Source organism: Lathyrus oleraceus, chromosome 3 (assembly GCF_024323335.1).
Source record: "Lathyrus oleraceus cultivar Zhongwan6 chromosome 3, CAAS_Psat_ZW6_1.0, whole genome shotgun sequence".
Lineage (NCBI taxonomy): Eukaryota > Viridiplantae > Streptophyta > Magnoliopsida > Fabales > Fabaceae > Lathyrus > Lathyrus oleraceus.
The window spans coordinates 86,865,056-86,877,589 of record NC_066581.1 but is presented as its reverse complement, the minus strand read 5'-3'; the positions used below and the strand labels follow the sequence as shown (position 1 = coordinate 86,877,589).

At 33.6% G+C, this 12,534-nt stretch overlaps 6 non-coding genes across 6 annotated transcripts; all 6 read right to left on the bottom strand.

The window, feature by feature from the left end:
* Positions 1–1,304: 1,304 nt before the first annotated feature.
* Positions 1,305–1,377, bottom strand: TRNAR-CCU (transfer RNA arginine (anticodon CCU)). The gene has a single exon. It is a non-coding gene; the product is annotated as a tRNA-Arg (tRNA).
* A 1,824-nt stretch (positions 1,378–3,201) lies between these two features.
* Positions 3,202–3,274, bottom strand: TRNAR-CCU (transfer RNA arginine (anticodon CCU)). The gene has a single exon. It is a non-coding gene; the product is annotated as a tRNA-Arg (tRNA).
* Positions 3,275–5,099: 1,825 nt separating this feature from the next.
* Positions 5,100–5,172, bottom strand: TRNAR-CCU (transfer RNA arginine (anticodon CCU)). Its single transcript has one exon. It is a non-coding gene; the product is annotated as a tRNA-Arg (tRNA).
* Positions 5,173–6,999: 1,827 nt separating this feature from the next.
* TRNAR-CCU (transfer RNA arginine (anticodon CCU)) lies at positions 7,000–7,072 on the bottom strand. Its single transcript has one exon. It is a non-coding gene; the product is annotated as a tRNA-Arg (tRNA).
* A 1,829-nt stretch (positions 7,073–8,901) lies between these two features.
* On the bottom strand, positions 8,902–8,974 carry TRNAR-CCU (transfer RNA arginine (anticodon CCU)). Its single transcript has one exon. It is a non-coding gene; the product is annotated as a tRNA-Arg (tRNA).
* A 1,828-nt stretch (positions 8,975–10,802) lies between these two features.
* TRNAR-CCU (transfer RNA arginine (anticodon CCU)) lies at positions 10,803–10,875 on the bottom strand. Its single transcript has one exon. It is a non-coding gene; the product is annotated as a tRNA-Arg (tRNA).
* Positions 10,876–12,534: the final 1,659 nt, after the last annotated feature.

The following is a 12,534-nucleotide window of genomic DNA, read 5'->3' as shown; positions in this document are numbered from 1 at the left end:
CATATTCTATCTGATCGCTTTCAAATATATCTTTTTCTTTCTCTCTTAAATGATCTTATCAGCAACGATGATGAAAAGGATAATTTTATTATATTGAAGTTTTTTATGAGGGAAAGATAATATAGACAACATGTTGTTAATGACAACCTTTATAAAATCTCGCCTAGGAGACACGACTAAAGTCTACCTTAAGAACTTAGTTCAAAGTCTTGTATGAGGCCTTGATAGAAGTCCTATCCGAGAGGTCCAACGCCTCGCTTGAGGAACTAATAGTCTCGTCAGCCCGGATCAATTTAACTTCACAAGTAGGAATAAGAGTTCCCATAAAACAGGGTATTTAAACTCCTCATCTAAGGGACTTAGAGATTACTTAGGCAGGGTCCAACATATGAATCTCCCAAGAGGTGCAAATGAAATCTAGCATAAGAGACTTAGTTTAAAGTTTCGTTTGAGGGCTTGATAGAAGTCCCGCACAAGAGGTCTAACACCTTGCATGAAGGACTTAATGTCTCTTCATCCATTCTCAATCTAAATTTACCTATGGGACTAAGAGTTCTCATCAAATAGGAAATTAAAACTTCTCGCCTAATGGATTTAGAGTTTCCTCAGGCGGAATCTGACATATGAATCTTGCCTAGGAGGCGCGACTAAATTCTAGCTTAAGAGACTTAGTTCAGAGACTTGTTTGAGGGCTTAAAATACGCTTTGCTCGAGAGGTCCAAATCCTCGCGTTAGGGACTTATAGTCTCTTCAGCCAGGCTCAATATAATTTCACCTGTGGTACTAAGAGTTCCCATCAAACAGGTTATCTAACCTCCTTGTCCAAGGGACTTGGAGTTTCCTCAGGCAGGATCCAACATATGAATCTCACCCAAGAGGTACGACTGAAGTCTAGCCTAAGAGACTATGTTCAAATTCATGTCTTAGGCTTGATAGAAGTCCCACCCGGCAGGTGTAATTCCTTGCTTAAGGAACTTAATAGTTTTGTCAGCCATGCTCATTATAACTTTGCATGTGGGACTAAGAGCTCCCATAAAGCAGACTATCTAAAATCCTCTGCCGACGTACTTGGAGTTTTCTATGGCAGAATCCAAAATATGAATCAAGCCAAAGAGGCGCGACTAAAGTCTAGCTTAAGAGACTTTGTACAATGTCTCGTTTGAGGGTCATTTTTTTTATTCTTTTAACCTTTTTTTATATAAAAATATATGAAAGAATAAAATAAACCATTTTCGTGAAAATCTATTGTATAATTTTGATTTATGTTAGGCAATTATTTAATTTTTTAAGAACAAAACAGTTATCGCGCTAGATAGGGGTTGAACCTATGACTTTCTGCTTAGGAAACAGACGCTCTATCCACTGAGCTACAAGCGCTGACAAATAGAAATTAACTAAGTTAGTTTATAATTTAATTTAATATTTAAAACATAATATATTTTACGATATAACTTACTTGAAATTATATTGCATTTCAAACATTATATTTATCATTTATTTTCATATTTATTAATTAAAATAAAAACAGATTTCACATTCAATAACTTTATTAATTTAATTCTTATAAAAAAAGTCATAAAAGGTAAGCATTAAATTGAATAGTCTGAGTATCCACTACATCATTATTCACTTTTTTTTCTTCTTTTTTTTCCGTCATCAATTCAATATTAACTTTAAAACATATTTAGATCACATTGATTTAAATACTCAATCTTATTTCTCTCAACCACTTTGAACGTCTCTTTTCTCTTTCTCTATTCATCTTTTTTTTCCACATTCTCTTTTCCTCTATGTTTCTTTATTATTTATTTTATTTCAATTTCTGACTCACTATTTCTATAATATCGTCCTCGATTTTTTAAAATTTATGAGTGTATCATCTTCTACCAATTTCATATCATATTCTATCTGATCGCTTTCAAATATATCTTTTTCTTTCTCTCTTAAATGATCTTATCAGCAACGATGATGAAAAGGATAATTTTATGATATTGAAGTTTTTTATGAGGGAAAGATAATATAGACAACATGTTGTTAATGACAACCTTTATGAAATCTCGCCTAGGAGACACGACTAAAGTCTACCTTAAGAACTTAGTTCAAAGTCTTGTATGAGGCCTTGATAGAAGTCCTATCCGAGAGGTCCAACGCCTCGCTTGAGGAACTAATAGTCTTGTCAGCCCGGATCAATTTAACTTCACAAGTAGGAATAAGAGTTCCCATAAAACAGGGTATTTAAACTCCTCTTCTAAGGGACTTAGAGATTACTTAGGCAGGGTCCAACATATGAATCTCCCAAGAGGTGCAAATGAAATCTAGCATAAGAGACTTAGTTTAAAGTTTCGTTTGAGGGCTTGATAGAAGTCCCGCACAAGAGGTCTAACGCCTTGCATGAAGTACTTAATGTCTCTTCATCCATTCTCAATCTAAATTTACCTATGGGACTAAGAGTTCTCATCAAATAGGAAATTAAAACTTCTCGCCTAATGGATTTAGAGTTTCCTCGGGCGGAATCTGACATATGAATCTTGCCTAAGAGGCGCAACTAAATTCTAGCTTAAGAGACTTAGTTCAGAGACTTGTTTGAGGGCTTAAAATACGCTTTGCTCGAGAGGTCCAAATCCTCGCGTTAGGGACTTATAGTCTCTTCAGCCAGGCTCAATATAATTTCACCTGTGGGACTAAGAGTTCCCATCAAACAGGTTATCTAACCTCCTTGTCCAAGGGACTTGGAGTTTCCTCAGGCAGGATCCAACATATGAATCTCACCCAAGAGGTACGACTGAAGTCTAGCCTAAGAGACTATGTTCAAATTCATGTCTTAGGCTTGATAGAAGTCCCACCCGGCAGGTGTAATTCCTTGCTTAAGGAACTTAATAGTTTTGTCAGCCATGCTCATGATAACTTTGCATGTGGGACTAAGAGCTCCCATAAAGCAGACTATCTAAACTCCTCTGCCGACGTACTTGGAGTTTTCTATGGCAGAATCCAAAATATGAATCAAGCCAAAGAGGCGCGACTAAAGTCTAGCTTAAGAGACTTTGTACAATGTCTCGTTTGAGGATCATTTTTTTATTCTTTTAACCTCTTTTTATATAAAAATATATGAAAGAATAAAATAAACCATTTTCGTGAAAATCTATTGTATAATTTTGATTTATGTTAGGCAATTATTTAATTTTTTCAGAACAAAACAGTTATCGCACTAGATAGGGGTTGAACCTATGACTTTCTGCTTAGGAAACAGACGCTCTATCAACTGAGCTACAAGCGCTGACAAATAGAAATTAACTAAGTTAGTTTATAATTTAATTTAATATTTAAAACATAATATATTTTACGATATAACTTACTTGAAATTATATTGCATTTCAAACATTATATTTATCATTTATTTTCATATTTATTAATTAAAATAAAAACAGATTTCACATTCAATAACTTTATTAATTTAATTCTTATAAAAAAAGTCATAAAAGGTAAGCATTAAATTGAATAGTCTGAGTATCCACTACATCATTATTCACTTTTTTTTCTTCTTTTTTTTCCGTCATCAATTCAATATTAACTTTAAAACATATTTAGATCACATTGATTTAAATACTCAATCTTATTTCTCTCAACCACTTTGAACGCCTCTTTTCTCTTTCTCTATTCATCTTTTTTTTCCACATTCTCTTTTCCTCTATGTTTCTTTATTATTTATTTTATTTCAATTTATGACTCACTATTTCTATAATATCGTCCTCGATTTTTTAAAATTTATGAGTGTATCATCTTCTACCAATTTCATATCATATTCTATCTGATCGCTTTCAAATATATCTTTTTCTTTCTCTCTTAAATGATCTTATCAGCAACGATGATGAAAAGGATAATTTTATGATATTGAAGTTTTTTATGAGGGAAAGATAATATAGACAACATGTTGTTAATGACAACCTTTATGAAATCTCGCCTAGGAGACACGACTAAAGTCTACCTTAAGAACTTAGTTCAAAGTCTTGTATGAGGCCTTGATAGAAGTCCTATCCGAGAGGTCCAACGCCTCGCTTGAGGAACTAATAGTCTCGTCAGCCCGGATCAATTTAACTTCACAAGTAGGAATAAGAGTTCCCATAAAACAGGGTATTTAAACTCCTCTTCTAAGGGACTTAGAGATTACTTAGGTAGGGTCCAACATATGAATCTCCCAAGAGGTGCAAATGAAATCTAGCATAAGAGACTTAGTTTAAAGTTTTGTTTGAGGGCTTGATAGAAGTCCCGCACAAGAGGTCTAACGCCTTGCATGAAGGACTTAATGTCTCTTCATCCATTCTCAATCTAAATTTACCTATGGGACTAAGAGTTCTCATCAAATAGGAAATTAAAACTTCTTGCCTAATGGATTTAGAGTTTCCTCGGGCGGAATCTGACATATGAATCTTGCCTAAGAGGCGCGACTAAATTCTAGCTTAAGAGACTTAGTTCAGAGACTTGTTTGAGGGCTTAAAATACGCTTTGCTCGAGAGGTCCAAATCCTCGCGTTAGGGACTTATAGTCTCTTCAGCCAGGCTCAATATAATTTCACCTGTGGGACTAAGAGTTCCCATCAAACAGGTTATCTAACCTCCTTGTCCAAGGGACTTGGAGTTTCCTCAGGCAGGATCCAACATATGAATCTCACCCAAGAGGTACGACTGAAGTCTAGCCTAAGAGACTATGTTCAAATTCATGTCCTAGGCTTGATAGAAGTCCCACCCGACAGGTGTAATTCCTTGCTTAAAGAACTTAATAGTTTTGTCAGCCATGCTCATTATAACTTTGCATGTGGGACTAAGAGCTCCCATAAAGCAGACTATCTAAACTCCTCTGCCGACGTACTTGGAGTTTTCTATGGCAGAATCCAAAATATGAATCAAGCCAAAGAGGCGCGACTAAAGTCTAGCTTAAGAGACTTTGTACAATGTCTCGTTTGAGGATCATTTATTTTATTCTTTTAACCTTTTTTTATATAAAAATATATGAAAGAATAAAATAAACCATTTTCGTGAAAATCTATTGTATAATTTTGATTTATGTTAGGCAATTATTTAATTTTTTCAGAACAAAACCGTTATCGCGCTGGATAGGGGTTGAACCTATGACTTTCTGCTTAGGAAACAGACGCTCTATCCACTGAGCTACAAGCGCTGACAAATAGAAATTAACTAAGTTAGTTTATAATTTAATTTAATATTTAAAACATAATATATTTTACGATATAACTTACTTGAAATTATATTGCATTTCAAACATTATATTTATCATTTATTTTCATATTTATTAATTAAAATAAAAACAGATTTCACATTCAATAACTTTATTAATTTAATTCCAATAAAAAAAGTCATAAAAGGTAAGCATTAAATTGAAAAGTTTGAGTATCCACTACATCATTATTCACTTTTTTTTCTTCTTTTTTTTCCGTCATCAATTCAATATTAACTTTAAAACATATTTAGATCACATTGATTTAAATACTTAATCTTATTTCTCTCAACCACTTTGAACGTCTCTTTTCTCTTTCTCTATTCATCTTTTTTTTCCACATTCTCTTTTCCTCTATGTTTCTTTATTATTTATTTTATTTCAATTTATGACTCACTATTTCTATAATATCGTCCTCTATTTTTTAAAATTTATGAGTGTATCATCTTCTACCAATTTCATATTATATTCTATCCTTTATTATCGCTTTGAAATATATCTTTTTCTTTCTCTCTTAAATGATCTTATCAGCAACGATGATGAAAAGGATTATTTTATGATATTGAAGTTTGTTATGAGGGAAAGATAATATAGACAACATGTTGTTAATGACAACCTTTATGAAATCTCGCCTAGGAGACGCGACTAAAGTCTACCTTAAGAACTTAGTTCAAAGTCTTGTATGAGGCCTTGATAGAAGTCCTATCCGAGAGGTCCAACGCCTCGCTTGAGGAACTAATAGTCTCGTCAGCCCGGATCAAATTAACTTCACAAGTAGGAATAAGAGTTCCCATAAAACAGGGTATTTAAACTTCTCTTCCAAGGGACTTAGAGATTACTTAGGCAGGATCCAACATATGAATCTCCCAAGAGGTGCAAATGAAATCTAGCATAAGAGACTTAGTTTAAAGTTTCGTTTGAGGGCTTGATAGAAGTCCCGCACAAGAGGTCTAACGCCTTGCATGAAGGACTTAATGTCTCTTCATCCATATCCAATCTAAATTTACCTATGGGACTAAGAGTTCTCATCAAATAGGAAATTAAAACTTCTCGCCTAATGGATTTAGAGTTTCCTCGGGCGGAATCTGACATATGAATCTTGCGTAAGAGGCGCGACTAAATTCTAGCTTAAGAGACTTAGTTCAGAGACTTGTTTGAGGGCTTAAAATACGCTTTGCTCGAGAGGTCCAAATCCTCGCGTTAGGGACTTATAGTCTCTTCAACCAGGCTCAATATAATTTTACCTGTGGGACTAAGAGTTCCCATCAAACAGGTTATCTAACCTCCTTGTCCAAGGGACTTGGAGTTTCCTCAGGCAGGATCCAACATATGAATCTCACCCAAGAGGTACGACTGAAGTCTAGCCTAAGAGACTATGTTCAAATTCATGTCTTAGGCTTGATAGAAGTCCCACCCGGCAGGTGTAATTCCTTGCTTAAGGAACTTAATAGTTTAGTCAGCCATGCTCATTATAACTTTGCATGTGGGACTAAGAGCTCCCATAAAGCAGACTATCTAAACTCCTCTGCTGACGTACTTGGAGTTTTATGGCAGAATCCAAAATATGAATCAAGCCAAAGAGGCGCGACTAAAGTCTAGCTTAAGAGACTTTGTACAAAGTCTCTTTGAGGATCATTTTTTTTATTCTTTTAACCTTTTTTTATATAAAAATATATGAAAGAATAAAATAAACCATTTTCGTGAAAATCTATTGTATAATTTTGATTTATGTTAGGCAATTATTTAATTTTTTCAGAACAAAACCGTTATCGCACTAGATAGGGGTTGAACCTATGACATTCTGCTTAGGAAACAGACGCTCTATCCACTGAGCTACAAGCACTGACAAATAGAAATTAACTAAGTTAGTTTATAATTTAATTTAATATTTAAAACATAATATATTTTACGATATAACTTACTTGAAATTATATTGCATTTCAAACATTATATTTATCATTTATTTTCATATTTATTAATTAAAATAAAAACAGATTTCACATTCAATAACTTTATTAATTTAATTCCAATAAAAAAAGTCATAAAAGGTAAGCATTAAATTGAATAGTCTGAGTATCCACTACATCATTATTCACTTTTTTTTCTTCTTTTTTTTCCGTCATCAATTCAATATTAACTTTAAAACATATTTAGATCACATTGATTTAAATACTCAATCTTATTTCTCTCAACCACTTTGAACGTCTCTTTTCTCTTTCTCTATTCATCTTTTTTTTCCACATTCTCTTTTCCTCTATGTTTCTTTATTATTTATTTTATTTCAATTTATGACTCACTATTTCTATAATATCGTCCTCGATTTTTTAAAATTTATGAGTGTATCATCTTCTACCAATTTCATATCATATTCTATCCTTTATTATCGCTTCAAATATATCTTTTTCTTTCTCTCTTAAATGATCTTATCAGCAACGATGATGAAAAGGATAATTTTATGATATTGAAGTTTGTTATGAGGGAAAGATAATATAGACAACATGTTGTTAATGACAACCTTTATGAAATCTCGCCTAGGAGACGCGACTAAAGTCTACCTTAAGAACTTAGTTCAAAGTCTTGTATGAGGCCTTGATAGAAGTCCTATCCGAGAGGTCCAACGCCTCGCTTGAGGAACTAATAGTCTCGTCAGCCCGGATCAATTTAACTTCACAAGTAGGAATAAGAGTTCCAATAAAACAGGGTATTTAAACTTCTCTTCCAAGGGACTTAGAGATTACTTAGGCAGGATCCAACATATGAATCTCCCAAGAGGTGCAAATGAAATCTAGCATAAGAGACTTAGTTTAAAGTTTCGTTTGAGGGCTTGATAGAAGTCCCGCACAAGAGGTCTAACGCCTTGCATGAAGGACTTAATGTCTCTTCATCCATTCTCAATCTAAATTTACCTATGGGACTAAGAGTTCTCATCAAATAGGAAATTAAAACTTCTCGCCTAATGGATTTAGAGTTTCCTCGGGCGGAATCTGACATATGAATCTTGCGTAAGAGGCGCGACTAAATTCTAGCTTAAGAGACTTAGTTCAGAGACTTGTTTGAGGGATTAAAATACGCTTTGCTCGAGAGGTCCAAATCCTCGCGTTAGGGACTTATAGTCTCTTCAACCAGGCTCAATATAATTTCACATGTGGGACTAAGAGTTCCCATCAAACAGGTTATCTAACCTCCTTGTCCAAGGGACTTGGAGTTTCCTCAGGCAGGATCCAACATATGAATCTCACCCAAGAGGTACGACTGAAGTCTAGCCTAAGAGACTATGTTGAAATTCATGTCTTAGGCTTGATAGAAGTCCCACCCGGCAGGTGTAATTCCTTTCTTAAGGAACTTAATAGTTTAGTCAGCCATGCTCATTATAACTTTGCATGTGGGACTAAGAGCTCCCATAAAGCAGACTATCTAAACTCCTCTGCTGACGTACTTGGAGTTTTCTATGGCAGAATCCAAAATATGAATCAAGCCAAAGAGGCGCGACTAAAGTCTAGCTTAAGAGACTTTGTACAAAGTCTCGTTTGAGGATCATTTTTTTTATTCTGTTAACCTTTTTTTATATAAAAATATATGAAAGAATAAAATAAACCATTTTCGTGAAAATCTATTGTATAATTTTGATTTATGTTAGGCAATTATTTAATTTTTTCAGAACAAAACCGTTATCGCGCTAGATAGGGGTTGAACCTATGACTTTCTGCTTAGGAAACAGACGCTCTATCCACTGAGCTACAAGCGCTAAAAATAGAAATTAACTAAGTTAGTTTATAATTTAATTTAATATTTAAAACATAATATATTTTACGATATAACTTACTTGAAATTATATTGCATTTCAAACATTATATTTATCATTTATTTTCATATTTATTAATTAAAATAAAAACAGATTTCACATTCAATAACTTTATTAATTTAATTCCAATAAAAAAAGTCATAAAAGGTAAGCATTAAATTGAATAGTCTGAGTATCCACTACATCATTATTCACTTCTTTTTCTTCTTTTTTTTCCGTCATCAATTCAATATTAACTTTAAAACATATTTAGATCACATTGATTTAAATACTCAATCTTATTTCTCTCAACCACTTTGAACGTCTATTTTCTCTTTCTCTATTCATCTTTTTTTTCCACATTCTCTTTTCCTCTATGTTTCTTTATTATTTATTTTATTTCAATTTATGACTCACTATTTCTATAATATCGTCCTCGATTTTTTAAAATTTATGAGTGTATCATCTTCTACCAATTTCATATCATATTCTATCCTTTATTATCGCTTCAAATATATCTTTTTCTTTCTCTCTTAAATGATCTTATCAGCAACGATGATGAAAAGGATAATTTTAAGATATTGAAGTTTGTTATGAGGGAAAGATAATATAGACAACATGTTGTTAATGACAACCTTTATGAAATCTCGCCTAGGAGACGCGACTAAAGTCTACCTTAAGAACTTAGTTCAAAGTCTTGTATGAGGCCTTGATAGAAGTCCTATCCGAGAGGTCCAACGCCTCGCTTGAGGAACTAATAGTCTCGTCAGCCCGGATCAATTTAACTTCACAAGTAGGAATAAGAGTTCCAATAAAACAGAGTATTTAAACTTCTCTTCCAAGGGACTTAGAGATTACTTAGGCAGGATCCAACATATGAATCTCCCAAGAGGTGCAAATGAAATCTAGCATAAGAGACTTAGTTTAAAGTTTCGTTTGAGGGCTTGATAGAAGTCCCGCACAAGAGGTCTAACGCCTTGCATGAAGGACTTAATGTCTCTTCATCCATTCTCAATCTAAATTTACCTATGGGACTAAGAGTTCTCATCAAATAGGAAATTAAAACTTCTCGCCTAATGGATTTAGAGTTTCCTCGGGCGGAATCTGACATATGAATCTTGCGTAAGAGGCGCGACTAAATTCTAGCTTAAGAGACTTAGTTCAGAGACTTGTTTGAGGGCTTAAAATACGCTTTGCTCGAGAGGTCCAAATCCTCGCGTTAGGGACTTATAGCCTCTTCAACCAGGCTCAATATAATTTCACCTGTGGGACTAAGAGTTCCCATCAAACAGGTTATCTAACCTCCTTGTCCAAGGGACTTGGAGTTTCCTCAGGAAGGATCCAACATATGAATCTCTCCCAAGAGGTACGACTGAAGTCTAGCCTAAGAGACTATGTTCAAATTCATGTCTTAGGCTTGATAGAAGTCCCACCCGGCAGGTGTAATTCCTTGCTTAAGGAACTTAATAGTTTAGTCAGCCATGCTCATTATAACTTTGCATGTGGGACTAAGAGCTCCCATAAAGCAGACTATCTAAACTCCTCTGCTGACGTACTTGGAGTTTTCTATGGCAGAATCCAAAATATGAATCAAGCCAAAGAGGCGCGACTAAAGTCTAGCTTAAGAGACTTTGTACAAAGTCTCGTTTGAGGATCATTTTTTTTATTCTTTTAACCTTTTTTTATATAAAAATATATGAAAGAATAAAATAAACCATTTTCGTGAAAATCTATTGTATAATTTTGATTTATGTTAGGCAATTATTTAATTTTTTCAGAACAAAACCGTTATCGCGCTAGATAGGGGTTGAACCTATGACTTTCTGCTTAGGAAACAGACGCTCTATCCACTGAGCTACAAGCGCTGACAAATAGAAATTAACTAAGTTAGTTTATAATTTAATTTAATATTTAAAACATAATATATTTTACGATATAACTTACTTGAAATTATATTGCATTTCAAACATTATATTTATCATTTATTTTCATATTTATTAATTAAAATCAAAACAGATTTCACATTCAATAACTTTATTAATTTAATTCCAATAAAAAAAGTCATAAAAGGTAAGCATTAAATTGAATAGTCTGAGTATCCACTACATCATTATTCACTTTTTTTTCTTCTTTTTTTTCCGTCATCAATTCAATATTAACTTTAAAACATATTTAGATCACATTGATTTAAATACTCAATCTTATTTCTCTCAACCACTTTGAACGTCTCTTTTCTCTTTCTCTATTCATCTTTTTTTTCCACATTCTCTTTTCCTCTATGTTTCTTTATTATTTATTTTATTTCAATTTATGACTCACTATTTCTATAATATCGTCCTCGATTTTTTAAAATTTATGAGTGTATCATCTTCTACCAATTTCATATCATATTCTATCCTTTATTATCGCTTTGAAATATATCTTTTTCTTTCTCTCTTAAATGATCTTATCCGCAACGATGATGAAAAGGATAATTTTATGATATTGAAGTTTGTTATGAGGGAAAGATAATATAGACAACATGTTGTTAATGACAACCTTTATGAAATCTCGCCTAGGAGACGCGACTAAAGTCTACCTTAAGAACTTAGTTCAAAGTCTTGTATGAGGCCTTGATAGAAGTCCTATCCGAGAGGTCCAACGCCTCGCTTGAGGAACTAATAGTCTCGTCAGCCCGAATCAATTTAACTTCACAAGTAGGAATAAGAGTTCCCATAAAACAGGGTATTTAAACTTCTCTTCCAAGGGACTTAGAGATTACTTAGGCAGGATCCAACATATGAATCTCCCAAGAGGTGCAAATGAAATCTAGCATAAGAGACTTAGTTTAAAGTTTCGTTTGAGGGCTTGATAGAAGTCCCACACAAGAGGTCTAACGCCTTGCATGAAGGACTTAATGTCTCTTCATCCATTCTCAATCTAAATTTACCTATGGGACTAAGAGTTCTCATCAAATAGGAAATTAAAACTTCTTGCCTAATGGATTTAGAGTTTCCTCGGGCGGAATCTGACATATGAATCTTGCCTAAGAGGCGCGACTAAATTCTAGCTTAAGAGACTTAGTTCAGAGACTTGTTTGAGGGCTTAAAATACGCTTTGCTCGAGAGGTCCAAATCCTCGCGTTAGAGACTTATAGTCTCTTCAACCAGGCTCAATATAATTTCACCTGTGGGACTAAGAGTTCCCATCAAACAGGTTATCTAACCTCCTTGTCCAAGGGACTTGGAGTTTCCTCAGGCAGGATCCAACATATGAATCTCGCCCAAGAGGTACGACTGAAGTCTAGCCTAAGAGACTGTCATACCCCAAAAATTACCCATCATTTTTCCTAAAAAAAAAAAAAAAAAAAAAAACGAAAAAAAAAAACGAAAAAAAAAAAAAAAAAAAAAAAAAAAAGAAAAAAATTTAATTAATTAATTAATTAATTAAATAATTAAAATAAATATATAAATAAAATATAACAAATTATTTTGGACTTGGGTCCCCCTCATTTCAAGCCCATTACCCACGAAATTAGTCTATAA